Genomic DNA, 17,329 nt, shown 5'->3' with positions numbered 1-17,329 from the left:
AGCCATGATATTAGGAGTGGACTTCCAAACTATTCCAAAATTCCCTAAATTCAAGATGACAGAAGTCTATGCAGATGTTGGTGAATAACAATGATGGAGATCTCACCATTTCTAGTGTCAATCCGCTTGTGTTTGATAGTTGCCATTATTAGCAATTCCTTTTCTAAAGATACGACATTGTAAATAATGTAGCAAGGAGCATGAAGATTTGTTCAACAATTTTTGAACCCTTACTATATGGATAAACACTGAAGTTCTGGCAAAAGCAGATATGTAAGCTCTGATAAGCAAATACAGACTTGGTCCTGCTCTCTTGAAGCTTATAGGCCAATGAAGTGGTATGTATACACATATATATGAAAATATGCATATAGGATATTTATGAAATAGTCACAAATATAAATATATGATCACAAAGTCTGGTAAGTTTTATGTATAGTAAGTCACACAGTATTATGAGAGCACAAAACAAAGGATCTGACAGTCCAAGGAGTCATAAGAAGTAGAAGAAGAGAGAGGTAGCAAGGATAACTTATACTTCTCTGCTTTGCCCACCTGATATGTTAGAATGTCATCTGCTGAAATAGGAACAGTGGAAGAAGACCTGATTTTGTAAAAGGAAGTGAATGGGATAAAGAAACCATGGGTTCAATTTCAAAACTTCTAGAATAAGAGGTATCAATGTAACTTCCATCACAAAAGTATAGATGAGGATGCCAGGAATCTCTGAAGGAATATCTTTACAGAAAATCTTTAAAAAGACAGGGCTGGGGAATGACAGCATATTCACTCAGCTAGTAGCATGGACCCTCCCTGCCCATTCATTTTTGAGTCACTGGCAGCACAGGCAGATGGCTACAGCTGTTGCTCCTGTCCCTTCCCATCTGACATATGCCAGATGGTGTCATTCTGTGGGTGATCTTTATTAGAGAGGAACCCTGTTGGTGCAGGCCTTAACGGGCTCCCTGAGTCAGGAAGCAGAGGTGGTTGACCTTTAATTCATACCATTTCCTGCCATCCCCTTAGGTCAGGTGTGTTCCAGTGCTAAATAAAGTGCTCCCCTCTGAATTTTAGAATCTGCCAGAGCATTATAATAATATCCTGCATCACACAGCAGTACAACATTAGCCTTTTTGGAGGCCCTGAGAAAAACTACTCGGCATGACTATCAACTATAATTTCAATTTTTTTAAGAAAAAATATTTCAAAGGTTTGCCATTAGAAAATTTAGAGGTCAATCCCTGGCCTCTGGAATTTGTATCAATAGACAAAAACATGAGATTCAACTGTATCAACAATGTGAGCTATGTAAGCTGCCATCAGTGAATAGCTGTGTGGCTTCAAGCAAGTGACATGATCATTCTGGGTCTCGGTGCTATTGTCCATAAAATTAGGCTAATGTCCAATTTGGGGTTGTTGTGATGACATGAATTAATATAAGGGCTTATTTACATATGGCACTTGGAAGCTTTCTATACTTATAATCCATATTATTTTATACACTGACTTGTTTCTGCCTAATCCTACCAAAATACAGCCACCATTTACTAAGTACATAGCGTGTATCAGGCACTTTCCTAAGTGCTTTATGAATATCAGTTTATCTAATTCTATGAGGTATTTACTATCAATAATCCCAGGTTTTTCCAGGTGTGCACACTGAAACAGAGAGTTGCTTGCTCGAGGGAACATACATTACAAATGAGGGCATCAGGATTTGAACCTCAGAATCCATACTCCTATCCATTAAGCTACAAGGATCAAAGATTGGACTGAAATTATGAAGTAGATATCCTTACATGCTACATACCTCTTTTTATGAGCAATGTTAATATTTGAAAATGCTACTGTAAAATTGCAAGGGCATCCTCCCTCAGGCTGGATATGGAGAAAACCATGATACAGGGAAAGATGGAAGAGGTGAGACAACGGTTTGCAGGAGATTAGCGGGAAGGATGGATATTTTGACTACTTAAGCACAACCGGATGGCTTTGGGGCATAGTTGGAAGCATACTGAACTAGAAGCCAGGGGACCTCTGCCCTAGGCCCAGCTTTGCCACTAACAAGCTGTCTAGATACTGTTGCATCTCGTGTTCCCTATCATACTACTTTTGTGTCCTCATCTAAAATGAGGAGCTGGGTCTAGCATCTATACCAAATTAATTTAGACTAATCGTCTCTAAATTGCCCCTGTTCTAATTTAATTTTATTATTATATTAACACCTAGAAACAGCACCTTCAGCCACAAAGACTACCAGCAGTATCTTTCCATCTTAATAACAGGATTTTTTAATTAAGTTTTTCATTAATTTTAATGAATATATGTTATACTGCTTAATTCAAGAAAATTGAATAGACATAATTTTTATCTAGACTGAGGAATTGAGTACTTGTGTTTCAGTTTGTGACAAGCCACTAGCTGTAGACTGCTGGGCCAGCCCATGCTTGACTATGAAGCACAGTGTCCTGAACAAAAGGAGTATTTTCCACATTCTTTTTCTAATATGACATCAATCATGGTCCAGTTATAACCTAGTTAACACACTTTTGGAAACAAGATTGTTATGTCTATTTAATTATTTTTTTTTGAAAAGCACCTTAAAAAGCATCCATAGCCTTCTAAAGAAACAAAGCTGTGAGGATCTTCAGCTGGTGATGTTATGTAGTACAAATCTACAATTAACAAAAAGCCTCTAGGGATTGCTTCTTTTCTAAAGGCACATGGCTTAGTAGTGGCTAAAAGTTCCAGGGTTTTGCCTCCCGACTTTCTGATTTGTCTGACTAGGAAACTTTCCACTACTAGTAATTAGCACCCTCTAGACATCTGTTTCTTTAGGGGAAAAAAAAAATACATAAGCTACAGAAAGATTAAATCTAATTATTATAATTTCCATTTCTGGGGCAAGGCCTTTTCATAAATAATTATGTCTTAGTGCACAACTGGCAAATTTTAAGCAGTGGCCCTATCATTCATAATAATAAGTAGATTTATAACCCACAAGCTCATTAGCTACAGAAGGCTAATTAGAACTTTAACCAAAAAACACCAGTATATGAAACACTGAGGTAATCGCAGCATTTTGGCTCTGAAAACACCCACTTTTTACCAAATGAACTCCATATGCAGACCCCAGGACAAGAGTGAATTAGTAACTACACCACCAGGAAACAGAGGTTTATAATTCTTTGCAAAGTTACCCTTGGATAAGGGCGGGTTCTGCTTTCCTATGGATGTATATATTAAAACATGTGTGACTGAAGATCATGACAGAAAGAATACTATAAAGAATGGTGCACAGGCATGAGAAAGACGTCAAGTCTAATTCTGGCTGAAACAGTGCCCCATCAATCAGCTTCATTTCTTCCCATGTGATGAGAACACTGAACTAAATACAACCTCAAGTCCATTTTACAATGTAAAAGAAATAAAGCAGAGGGTTATTTCTCTTTCTAGTTGATAAGATGCACTTACTTCATTAAATTTTATTAATTTTACACATACTTCCATTCCACTTACATGGGTCAGGCATTGTTCTAAACTCTTTAAGGATATTTAATCTTCATAGATATGCCTTAAAGGAGGTAGTATTATTATCTTACCTTAGTGGTGAAGACATTGGACCACAGAGATGAAACAATTGGCCAAAGTTCCCACAGTTAGTGTTTCCCTTCCATATGCCACAGTGTGCTGGTATGCTGTGAATTCTTCACGGCTGGATGCCAATCACAACCAAAGTCTGAACACAGCCAAATGTTGAACAAGATTTTAACTTATTTAATTACAACGATATATACTATTACGGGAATGTCTGTCAGAAGTAGTTACTTGAGTGTCTTTGTAATGTGGTGACTTTTCTTTTTTTTAAGATAATTATCAATATTTAAAAGTATGTTGTTGATATATATTTATTTCCTACATCTTGCCACTAGGTAGAGACTCTGTGAAGACAGAATTTTCACTGCCTTATATACTACTCTATCTCCAGAACCTAGAACAAATAAGTAACTAAATAAGAATCTCTTCTCTCAGTGATTTGAAGATAGATTAGATGTGAAGAAATAAACTATAAGGATGAAAGTTAGGAAACAATTAAAATACCTATATTATGAAAAGTCATAAAAATTGAAGTCACATCTCTTTCAACAAAGAAATCTACCTATATGAATTCTTATTGACCCTACCGTAATTCGTCATCTTTAGTCAGGTACTAATAACTTTATATATTTGTATCATTTTAATAACATCTTATTTGTTGTGTTGCTTATTGTGGTGGACTACCCCATGTCAACACCACCCCTAATTGTTCTAAGCTAATAATGGTAAACCCATCCCTTTTCCAATAGTTGGCTTGGCTCAAGAATAGTCTTATAATTCTCTTCAGATATAATTAGGTAGTTATAGGGTGGGATTATAGGAAATACCTCCTCTGTACTTATTGACTGTCATAAGAAGATAAATTCTCTCTTCTTGTCCTGTCTAGATGTGGGGCCTGGAATTGCTACCACCATTTTGCATCAGCAATAGTGGAACAGAAAGATGAAAAGAAAAAGGGATTCTGTATGATATCATTGAACCACTGAACATTCTCTATAGCCTACCCCACTTCAGGATTTCCAGTTATGTCAGATAATAAATTCCCTTACTGATGAAAGCATTTAGAGTTTGTTTTTGTAACATGTGCCCCAATTTATTTATACAACTCTGTAAGAGACTGTCCTTCTAATTACCACTGTTATCCAATGATAACAGACAAGTTCAAAGGAAAGAAAAAAAAATAGTGGCAAGAGAACTGCCTCCCTATGAGCTGGTCCTCTGTAGCTTTCAACATTACCTTCTATGGCATAGAGCCATGAATCTCCTCTGACATTTTCCCATCAATTACCAGAGATTCCTGCTTCCTCTATTTTCATCAGTCTAATATTCATAGATGGTCATTAAATCCTGACATTTTAATCCACTTTGACCAATTGGTACACTCTGATCTTTTACCACATTAACATTGTTTCACTCACTAATAATAGCATTGGTATTTGATGTCTGGTGATAGAAGCCCAAGCTTCATTTCTGTATTAGCTACATATGCTACAGCTACTTCTTTGATGTTCTCAATATGTAGCCCTAACTTGGACATAATAGGAAATTAAAGGTAAAAAGTCAAGATAATATTATGGAATGCTGTGAAAAAAGGGGAAAAAATTTAAAATATTGTTAATTAAATCATGAGCATCTGCACTTATTGTGTTCATCCCAATCCAAACATTTTAGTTGAAGCTAACAATATGGAAGAAGCTAAATACTTCACTCTAAACTTCAAGGTTTCCCAATAATAGTAATTTTTCTCTTCATTTCCTCCTCTTATAAAATTTACTTTTGATTATATGTCAAAACTGTTTCTGATTCCCTAATAACCTCTTGCTAACTCCTAACTATGCCTTTTAACATGTTTATTTCCCCCATCTAAAAAGCTTTGTCTTCTCTTTGCATAAATCCAAATATATCTTTGCAAATATCTCTTTGCAAAATCCATATATCAGAGAGATATAATTCTCTCTGAATCCAGCTAATGGCTAATAAGATGAAATGAGGCAATATAAACAATACTGGAAAACTGAAAACAATGAATATGTCCAATAGAGGAGATTAGCCAGCCATGGAATATGCGTGTTGTGAACCAATATGCAATTAGCAAAGCATACTGTAGAACACTATACATGATACATTCATATGTGAAAAAAGAGGTCCAAACATTGTGAATTAATCAACTGACAATATCCAGTGGGCCCTCTCTCTTTGCTACCTACTTATAGTGATGAACTAATTGCACAAATTTCTCACCTTTCACACTGTAGTGAGAGTGATGAATACTAGTTAAATAATTACATGACATAAAGGAGAGCTATATGGACATATAACTAAGTGTAATAAAGTAATATTTAACCCAACTAAAGGACTAAGGACTAAGCAGAGATCTGAAAGATGCTTTGTGGTAAAGTTGATAAAACAAAAAAAAGGATAAAAGAATATTCCAGGCAAAATAAGAAGAGTAAAAGACTTCATGGTAAACAACAACAACAACAAAAATAAGCATACATTTGAGAACACAAAATAAGGCTAGGAGCTGAAGAACAAAAAAAGGTGGGGGGAGGGGGAGGTGGGAAGCAGTGTTTCCCATATGAATGTTAATTTTTATATTGCAGAAGCTTCACTGAGTGGACTAAATAATAAATTCAAGCCCCACACAGAGCCTGAACTCCCAGAGTGCGAGATCACGACCTGAGCCAAAGTCGAGGCTTGACCAACTGAACCACCCAGGCACCCCAACCACTGAATGGTTTAAGCATCAAAAGTGTCAAATGCTTCCTGGAGTTATGCAGTGCACAACATACACAACTATATGTAGTACCCTTGAGGGATACTGTAATGCCAGATGATGCTAAAAATGTAAGACTTTAAAGTATCTTAAAATCTACAACAAAGAGCTTTATCTTTATCTGAAGTGTAATGGGAAGCCACTGAATGGTTTTTCTTTTTTAGTTTTTTTTAGTGTTTATTTATTTTTGAGAATGAGAGAGAGAGACATTGTGCAAGCAGGAGAGGGGAAGAGAGAGAGCAAGCTCCAGGATCTGAGCTGTCAGCACAGAGCCTCACGCAGGGCTTGAACTCCCAGAGTGCGAGATCATGACCTGAGCCAAAGTCGAGGCTTGACCAACTGAACCACCCAGGCACCCCAACTACTGAATGGTTTAAGAATCAAATGTGTGGGTTCGCAAAGATCATTCTGACTACAGTGTGGAGAACAGCTTGGAGAAAAAAGCATGGATGGGTATTAGACCAGCTGGAAGATTATTGTAGCAGCGCAGGTGAAACACAATGGTAAGTTGAGTATTGATAGCCATAGCTATAGTAGAGCTGAAAAGAGCTCACTGGATCTGGGAGATATTTTGGCAAAAAAAAAAAAAAATCACCAGGACTTGGGGTGGATTCTATATGAGGATAGAAGAAAAAAGAGATGTTAAAAATGACTCCGTGTTCTGCTTGTATAACTACAACATACTAGATAAAGATGTTGCATTTACAGAGATGGGAAAGAGGTGAAGAAGAGCATTTGGGGCTGAGAAATTACATGAAGTTATCACATACCATATCATCCTGTGTCTGCAAAGGAACCAAAACATGCTCAGAGAGGGACAAAAGTTTGAATAAAGCCAAATATTAGCATTTTTAAAACACGCACAGTGATAACAAAGAAGACTATCAAGTTATTGTCTGAGCTTTTTTGTATATTTAAAATATTTCAAAAAATTTTAAAGGCTTTTTAAAAGCATGTCCTCCTAGTCTTTGTGTTATACCCTGCCTACCAAATACTACTCTGTGACTTCCCCTCTGATATCATATGCATTCCCTTTGAAGAATTTATAAATTCTATACTTTCTAAGGCTTTGCTGTGTCCCTGATGCCCTAATTTGCTGCAAGACCCTGCAGGAGAAAAACTAGTTTCTCCTGCCTTCTTGCAGTCTCCCCAACAGAGCCTAGTTCAGAGCTTGCCATTCAGAAGCACTCCATGCATACTGCACACTGGCTTTTTATCTACTTCCACAGTTTCCCTGGGAACATTCATGAGGGATTGTTCCAGCTCCATCAAGGGAACAGCCAGTGCAATTTAATTTAGCATATCATAAACCACTCTGCAAAAACAAAAGAGGAAGGGAAAAACTAAAACATGAGACTTTGGCTGAGAACAGGACAAGTTTATAATTTATGATGTGCTCCCAACCAGCATTGACTCCCAGGAGGTAAGGAATGGCATGCACACCAACAAATCACCATTCACGCCCTGCATCCTGCCCAGTTCAGAGCAGTCTGTTAATCTACTGCCTTTCACTCAGCTCCACAGTATAATTTGGTAAATTACCAATAAGGTCTGGCCTAAGTGCATTTCACATGCAGTTAGCTATAATAATGCATATGCTATGCTTCGTTTACACAATTCGTTACACCTATTTCCACGGGTTGATTTTATTTTTTATTATTGTTTCAATGTTATTTCAGGAGCCAACATAAATTGATGCCTTAGCAAACTCCTACAATGGTTCATATACTTTCTGTGTAGGGCCTCCTTGAACTTCCTTTGAGTTGCTAACGGATCAAAGGAAATAATCCCTACCTTTCATATGCCACCTTGCAATAACCATTTTCATTATACATAACTCTGTTGAAAACTTCCAGGGTGCTTTCATGATTTTAAAGTAAGCTGAAAAAATAAAAATGAAACTACAACAGAAAAGGAGACATTCTCGGTGCCTCAAGAATCTCCAAGATGAGTACCATCAATATCACCATTAAATTTCTCAAATCTAAAATACCGGCCCCTGTGCAGCTCCAGGACTCTGACAGAAGTTAAAGCTTAGTTTTTGGAGGGGGGGGGTTGTTTGTTTGTTTGTTTATCTTGAGAGAGAGAGACAAAGGGAGCAGCATGAGCAGGGGAGGGGACAGAGAAAGAAGGAGACACAGAATCCAAAGCAGGCTCCAGGCTCCAAGATGTCAGCACAGATCTGATGCAGGGCTGAAACTCACAAACTGTGAGATCATGACCTGACCCAAAGTCTGGCGCTTAACCGACTGAACCACCCAGGCGCCCCTAAGCTTAGCTTTTTTTTAAAGATTGTTCTTCCTCATATTCTATCCTGCGAGAAACATGCTGGTAAATTTTATTGCAGAAAAGGCATCTCTGGGGAAAAAAAATGCAAATCAGATGTGCTGCTATTAATTTTCAGGCCACATAGAAGAGTTGTTCTCAAACTTTTTTTGTCTCACAACTCCTTTAAATCCTTAAAATTATTGAAGACCCCTAAGAGGCTTTGTTTATGTGGGTTTTACCTATCTATTGACTAAACAGATTTGAAAATGAAAACTAAGCAATTTTTTAAAATTTTACTTATTGATTCATCTAAAATAACAGTAGTAAAGCTATAATATGTTCATAAGAATAGCAAATTTTTATGAAAAATAACTTTAAAATAATTTAGTAAGACCAATATTATTTCACATTTTTTAAAACTCTTTAACGTCGGGCTTGATAGAAAACGGTAAAATACTATCTTCTTGTGAATTCAATCTGTCGTGTATTTGTTGTTTTGGTTAAAGAATATGTAGGAAATCTGGGATGCCTGGGTGGCTCAGTCAGTTAAGTATCTGACTCTTGGTTTTCAGCTCAGGTCCTGATCTCATGGTTTGTGGGTTACAGCCCCATTTGAGCTGTTAGCATGAAGCCTGCTTGGGATTTTCTGTCTCTCCCTCTCTTTCTGCCTCTCCCCTGCTCTTGCTCTCTCTCAAAACTAAATAAATACACATTTAAAAAATAAGTAGGAAATTCAGCCTGACGTATATAAGGGAGTTGGAAAAAAGCTAATTCATGTGAAGAGCAGTTAGGCCACCTTGTGACTCAAACCACCACTAGACTTCAGTAAGCAGAAACATTGCTTTTTGTGCACTTCCTATTTTGACACAAAGAATGTTACAAAGATGTGTACTCAAAGATTAATATTTATTAATACTTCATTAATGTTTTTATTATCTATCAATATTTATTAATGTTTGTATATGTATTTTATTAATATTTATTCATGTTTGTACTGACCACTATGGATGTGGTATCAGCCTGTTTTGAAGATTTTATTTTTTTAGAGCAGTTTTAGGTTCACAGCAAAATGAAAGTAGTAAGATTTCCCATATACTCCCTGCCCCCACACATGCACAGCCCCATCCAGGGTGGCATATTTATTACAACTGATGAACCTACATTGACATATCATAATTACCTAAAGTCCACAGTTTACCTTAGGGCTCATTCTTAGTGTTGTACATTCTCTGAGTTTGGACAAATGTACGCCATGTATCCATCATTGTAGTATCATACTGAGTATTTTCACTGCCCTAGAAATACTGTGTTCTGACTATTCATCCCTCCTCCACACTCAACTCTTCAAAACCACTGATCTTCACACTGTTTCCATAGTTTTGCACTTATGTGAGAGATACTGCTCTATAATCTTTTCTTCGGGGCTCCTGGGTGGCTCAGTCGGTTAAGCAGCCGACTTTGGCTCAGGTCATGATTTCGCGGTCCGTGAGTTCGAGCCCCGCGTTGGGCTCTGTGCTGACAGCTCAGAGCCTGGAGCCTGTTTCAGATTCTGTGTCTCCCTCTCTTTGACCCTCCCCCATTCATGCTCTGTCTCTCTCTGTCTCAAAAATAAATAAACGTTAAAAAAATTTTAATCTTTTCTTGTAATATCTGTTTGTTCTTGGTATTAGCATAATACTGGCCTCATAGAATGAGCTAGGAAGTATTCCCTCTGCTCCTGTCTTCTGAAAGAGACTGTACAAAAGTGGTATAACTCTTTCTTTAAATGTTTGGTAGAATTCACCAGTGAACCCATCTGAGACTGGTGCTTTCTGCTTTGGAAGGTTATTAACTATTGATCAATTTAAAAGATATAGGCTTATTTGTCTATTTTTTCTTGTGAGTTTCGGCAAATTGTATCTTTCTAAGAATTTTCCATTTCGTTTGTTTATCAAATTTGTGAACACAGAGGTGTTCATGGTATTCCTTTATTATCCTTTTATTTTTTTATTTTTTTCAATATATGAAGTTTATTGTCAAATTGGTTTCCATACAACACCCAGTGCTCATCCCAACAGGTGCCCTCCTCAATACCCATCACCCACCCTCACCTCCCTCCCACCCCCATCAACCCTCAGTTTGTTCTCAGTTTTTAAGAGTCTCTTATACTTTGGCTCTCTTCCACTCTAACCTCTTTTTTTTTTTTCCTTCCCCTCCCCCATGGGTTTCTGTTAAGTTTCTCAGGATCCACATAAGAGTGAAACCATATATCTGTCTTTCTCTGTATGGCTTATTTCACGTAGCATCACACTCTCCAGTTCCATCCATGTTGCTACAAAGGGCCATATTTCATTCTTTCTCATTGCCACGTAGTACTCCATTGTGTATATACACAATGTAATGTACACAATTGTGTATATTACACAATTGTAATATACAATTTCTTTATTGTGTATATTCTTTATTATGTATATAGAATATGTATATTCTATATTGTGTATATAGAATATGTATATTCTATATTATGTAATAGAATATGCATATTCTATATTGTGTATTTTCTTTACTGTATATATACACAATTGTAATATACAATTTATTTATCCATTCATCAGTTGATGGACATTTAGGCTCTTTCCATAATTTGGCTATTGTTGACAGTGCTGCTATAAACATTGGGGTACAAGTGCCCTTATGCATCAGTACTCCTATATCCCTTGGGTAAATTCCTAGCAGTGCTATTGCTGGGTCATAGGGTAGGTCTATTTTTAATTTTCTGAGGAACCTCCACACTGCTTTCCAGAGCAGATGCACCACTTTGCATTCCCACCAACAGTGCAAGAGGGTTCCCGTTTCTCCACATCCTCTCCAGCATCTATAGTCTCCTGATTTGTTCATTTTGGCCACTCTGCCTGGCGTGAGGTGATACCTGAGTGTGGTTTTGATTTGTATTTCCCTGGTGAGGAGCGACGTTGAGCATCTTTTCATGTGCCTGTTGGTCATCCGGATGTCTTCTTTAGAGAAGTGTCTATTCATGTTTTCTGCCCATTTCTTCACTGGGTTATTTGTTTTTCGGGTGTGGAGTTTGGTGAGCTCTTTATAGATTTTGGCTTTATTATCCTTTTAATGTCCATAATATCTGTAATGGTATATCCTCTTTCATTCCTGTTTTAGTAATTTGTTTTATTTTTTTATTTTTTTAATCTTTATTTTTGAGATAGAGAGAGACAGAGTGAGAGCAGGGGAGGAACAGAGAGAGAGGGAGACAGAATCTGAAGCAGGCTCCAGGTTCCGAGCTGTCAGCACAGAGCCCGAGGCGGGACTCAAACCCACGAACCGTGAGATCATGACCTGAGCTGAAGTCGGACGTTCAACTGACTGAGCCTCCCAGGCGCCCCTCTGTTTTAGTAATTTGTACCACCTTTTTTTCTTAGCCTGGCTAGAGGCTTATCAATTTTACTGGTCTTTTCAAAGAATCAGCTTTTGGTTTCATCAATTCTCTATTGATTTCCTATTTTCATTTATTTTTGCTCAAATATTTATCATTTCTTTTCTTCTGTTTACTCTGGATTTCATTTCCTCTTCTTTTTCTAGTTTCCTAAGGTGGAAACTTAGCTTATTTATTTGATATTTTCCTCATTTTCTAAAATGTATTCAATGCTATAAGTTTCCCTCTAAGCACTGCCTTCACTGCATCCCACAAATTTTGATAGGTTCTATTTTCATTTTCACTTAATTCAAATATTTTAAAATTTATTGAGATTTCCTTTCTGAGACCCGTGTGTTATTTAAAAAGTATGTTGTTTGGGGCACCTGGGTGGTTGTTGGTTAAGTGTCCAACTTTGGCTCAGCTCATGATCTCACGGTTTGTGGGTTCAAGCCCTGCATCAGGATCTGTGCCAACAGCTCAGAGCTTGGAGTCTGCTTTGGATCCTGTGTGTATCTCTCTGCCCCATTTCCCACCTCCCCCCACCCCCTGCCTCACACTCTCTCTTTCTCTCTTGAAAATAAATAAACATTTTTTTTAAGTGTGTTGTTTATTCTCCATGCATTTAGGATTTTTTTCAGTTTTTTTTTTGTTATTGATTTCAAATTTAGCTCCATTAAGTTCTGAAAGTAGATACTGTGTATGATTCCTATTCTTTTCTATTTCTAAGGTGTGTTTTATGGCTCAGAATGTGTTATATCTTGGTGAGCGTTCCATGTGAGCTTGAGCAGAGTGTGTCTTCTGCGGTTGTCAGATGTAGTCTATAGATGTCAATTATATAAATTCTAATACGTCCTTACTGATTTTCTGCCTGCTGGATCTACCCACTTTTGACAGGGGATGTTGAAATCTCCAATCACAAAACTGGATTAACCTCTTTTCCCTTATAATTCAATACTTGCCTCATGTAGTTTGATGCCCTGTTGTTGTATTAACAACTGTTATATCTTCTTGGAGAACTGATCCCTTTATCACTATGTAATGACCTCCTTTATTCCTGATAACTTTCCTTGCTTTGAAGTTTTCTCTGACTGGAATTTATATAGCTACACCTACTACTTTTGAATTAGTGTTGGCATGGTGTATGTTTCCCCATCCATTTACTTTTAATCTACATGTGGTTTAATATTTAAAGTTGGTTTCTTGTGGACAGTATAAAGTAGAGCCCTGTTTTTTTTTAATCGACTCTGACAATCTGTCTTTTCATTGGTGTATTTAGACCACTGATGATCAAAATGACTCTGATATAGTTGGATTGATACCTACTATATCTACTTTTCAGTTGTTGCTCTTATTCTTTGTTCTTATTTTTATCTTTCACTCTTTTTCTGCCTTTTGTGGTTTTAAATGAACATTACATTTTTTTTCTTTCCTTAGCATATCAACTATACTTCTTTTTTTCCCTTTGTTTAATGGTTTCCCTAAAGTTTGTAATATACATGCACAGCTAATCCAATTCCACTTGCAAATAACATTACACCACTTCATAGGTAGTGGGAGTACCTTATAATAGCAAAATTATTCTAATTTCTCTCTCTTGTCCTTTGTACCATTGTTGTCATTTTTTCCCTCTGGTTTCTTTAGGTATTTTATCTTTACCTTTGATTTTCTGTAATTTCATAATGATATGTCAATGTGTAGTTGGGGTTTTCTTTAGGGAAGTGTGGGGAGTATGGGTCATTTACCTGCTTGATATTCTTTGAGCTTCCTAGATCTGTGGTTTCAAGTCTGACATTTATTTGGGGAATTTTTCAGTCCCTATTGCCTCAAAAATTTCTTCTGTTCCTTTCTCTCTTTCTTCTTTTAGTCATTCCACATATATTATGCTTTTTGTAGTTGTCCCACAGTATCTGGTTATTCCTTTTTTTTTTTTGGTCTTTGTTTTTGCATTTCAGTTTTTAATGTTTCTAATGACATAACTTCAAGCTCAGAAATTCAATTTCCTCAGCTGTGTCCAGTCTACAAATAAGCCCATCAAAGACATTCTTTACTTTTTATACAATGGTTTTACCTCTATCATTTCTCTTTGTTGTTGTTTTTTTCCTTAGAATTTCCATCTCTCTATTTATATTGCACATCTGATCTACTTTACCCATTAGAGGCCTTACCACTTTATTATTTTTTTGAACTTAAAATGTATTTTAATGGTTTTTACTTTTTTTTTAATGAAATTTATTGACAAATTGGTTTCCATACAACACCCAGTGCTCATCCCAAAAGGTGCCCTCCTCAATACCCATCACCCACCCTCTCCTCCCTCCCACCCCCCATCAACCCTCAGTTTGTTCTCAGTTTTTAACAGTCTCTTATGCTTTGGCTCTCTCCCATTCTAACCTCTTTTTTTTTTTTTCCTTCCCCTCCCCCATGGGTTCCTGTGAAGTTTCTCAGGATCCACATAAGAGTGAAACCATATGGTATCTGTCTTTCTCTGTATGGCTTATTTCACTTAGCATCACACTCTCCAGTTCCATCCACGTTGCTACAAAAGGCCATATTTCATTTTTTCTCATTGCCACGTAATATTCCATTGTGTATAGAAACCACAATTTCTTTATCCATTCATCAGTTGATGGACATTTAGGCTCTTTCCATAATTTGGCTATTGTTGAGAGTGCTGCTATGAACATTGGGGTACAAGTGGCCCTATGCATCAGTGCTCCTGTATCCCTCGGATAAATTCCTAGCAGTGCTATTGCTGGGTCATAGGGTAGGTCTATTTTTAATTTTCTGAGGAACCTCCACACTGCTTTCCAGGGCGGCTGCACCAATTTGCATTCCCACCAACAGTGCAAGAGGGTTCCCGTTTCTCCACATCCTCTCCAGCATCTATAGTCTCCTGATTTGTTCATTTTGGCCACTCTGCCTGGCGTGAGGTGATACCTGAGTGTGGTTTTGATTTGTATTTCCCTGATGAGGAGCGACGCTGAACATCTTTTCATGTGCCTGTTGGCCATCCGGATGTCTTCTTTAGAGAAGTGTCTATTCATGTTTTCTGCCCATTTCTTCACTGGGTTATTTGTTTTCCGGGTGTGGAGTTTGGTGAGCTCTTTATAGATTTTGGATACTAGCCCTTTGTCCGATATGTCATTTGCAAATATCTTTTCCCATTCCGTTGGTTGCCTTTTAGTTTTGTTGGTTGTTTCCTTTGCTGTGCAGAAGCTTTTTATCTTCATAAGGTCCCAGTAATTCACTTTTGCTTTTAATTCCCTTGTAGAGGCCTTACCACTTTAATCATGGTTGTTTTAAACTCTTGTCTGATGATTCCAACATCCCTGTCATGTCTGGTTCTCATGCTCACTATGTCTCCTCAAATTTTGTGGGTTTTTTCTTTTTTTTGCCTTTTAGTATGTCTTGTAATTTTTTTCTGGATAGCAGGCATGATGTATTGGGTAAAGGAACTGCTATAAAAGGCCATTAGTAAGTGGTTATAAGGTACCAGGGCAGGGGAAGCAACCTGTAGTCCCATGATTTTGTCTGCCTTTTAGTGAGCCTATGCTTCTGTTCTGTGAATGTCAGAAGTGCTTCTTAGTTGTTTTTTTCTCCTGCCCTGGGTGAGACAGAATTGCTAGAATGGGTTGGTATTGGATATTTCTTTCCTCCCATGTGGAAAGCTCGAGGGAACTGAAGTTGGGTATTACCCTTCCCCAAATCGGTTAGGTTTGGATAATAACCCCATCAGGTTAGGCTCTTGTTAACTAGTTTCTCCTGAAGGTAGGCCTTGTTAAGAAGAACAGAGTTCTGTGCTATATTTCAAAACTCTTCCTTTTCCCCTTCCCCAAGACAGAGCATGAGAGGATATTTACTATGAGAACCTGGTTGCACTCCTGGAGGTAAATGTCACAATACTGGGAGGTTCTCCCTATGCCTGGGTTCCCCTGGAGTTTTTAACACTCAGAGTTGTCCACATAGAGCCTCCAGAAATTTGTCAATTACAGTTCAGGTTTTCCTACCTGTAAAAGAACTTAGTTTTTTCCTTCCTATATTCCCTCAGGAATAACATCCTATGTGTCTCCTTTATTTTTACACACCGAAAAATTTAATTTGACATTTCTGGTCACCAATGTTGGTGGTTTGTCCCCACACCAACAATCCTCGGACACAAGCAGGTGTTCAATGCCCTCTCCAGATGTACCACTCTTCTAGCATTTCCATGTGTTTGCCAACCTAGTTCTCCAAACCCCATGCTTTGGGAATTTTATGCAGACTTTATCATGTAGGCATGACTAATCACTAACTCCACTTTTAGTCTTTCTCCCTTCTTAAGAGAATAGGGGGCGGAGCTGAAAACTCCAAGCTTCTAATCATGGTGTGGTCTTTCCTGTGACTAGCCCTTATCTAAAGTCACCTCATTAAAGCAAAAGACACTCCTGTCAACAGGAAACTACAAGGGTAAAAGGAACTCTGTGTCAGGAACAGAGGTCAAAGGACCAATATTAGAAAAAGAGATGCTCCTAGATTTCTTATCACTCAGAAAATTGTAAGATTTTCAGGAGCTCTCTGCTAGGAACAGGGGACAGATTTTACATATAAATGTAAATATAAATATAAATGTAAATGTAAATGTAAATGTAAATGTAAAGAAATAGAAATAGAAATAGAAATAGAAATAGAAATAGAAATAGAAATAGAAATAGAAAATATAAGTAAATACTTTCTGCTATTATCTCATAATACCCTGGCTCTGGTTTCTACTTTTGAGTCTCTGCTCCAGTAAGTCATGATTTCCTATATTTCCCTATCCGTCTCTCCAATCTTAGCAGCAACTTTGTTAACGTTTTAGTGTTTTGAGCATTTTATTGTCGTTCAGGATGGAGTGGTGACTTCCAAACTCTTTGTATGTAGAAATGGAAGCCTTTTTTCTTTTTTTGAACCATGAGTGCATAGTGGTTAAGAATACATCTATCTACCTGTACAGTTTGCTGCTGCTGCGTTGATTTGTACCAAAGCACCAGTGGTTTTACCTGCTATTGTTTATGTACCATTATGGCAAATTCCAAATGCTAAATAACGAATAATGTCTTAGTATTATTATAAATACAGTTTTGACCTCGGGGATCCCTGAATCTCAGGATTCCCTCGGGATCCATAGATCCTACTTTCTGAGAATCACTGTCTTAGAATTTAGCACATATGATAACTCTTATTCTACGTACCATTTTAAGATTATATAAAGGGGCACCTGGGTGGCTCAGTTGGTTGAGCGTCTGATTTCGGCTCAGGTC

Source organism: Prionailurus bengalensis, chromosome A1 (genome assembly GCF_016509475.1).
Source record: "Prionailurus bengalensis isolate Pbe53 chromosome A1, Fcat_Pben_1.1_paternal_pri, whole genome shotgun sequence".
NCBI classification, from domain to species: Eukaryota; Metazoa; Chordata; class Mammalia; order Carnivora; family Felidae; genus Prionailurus; species Prionailurus bengalensis.
Note: the sequence above shows the minus strand (reverse complement) of the source record.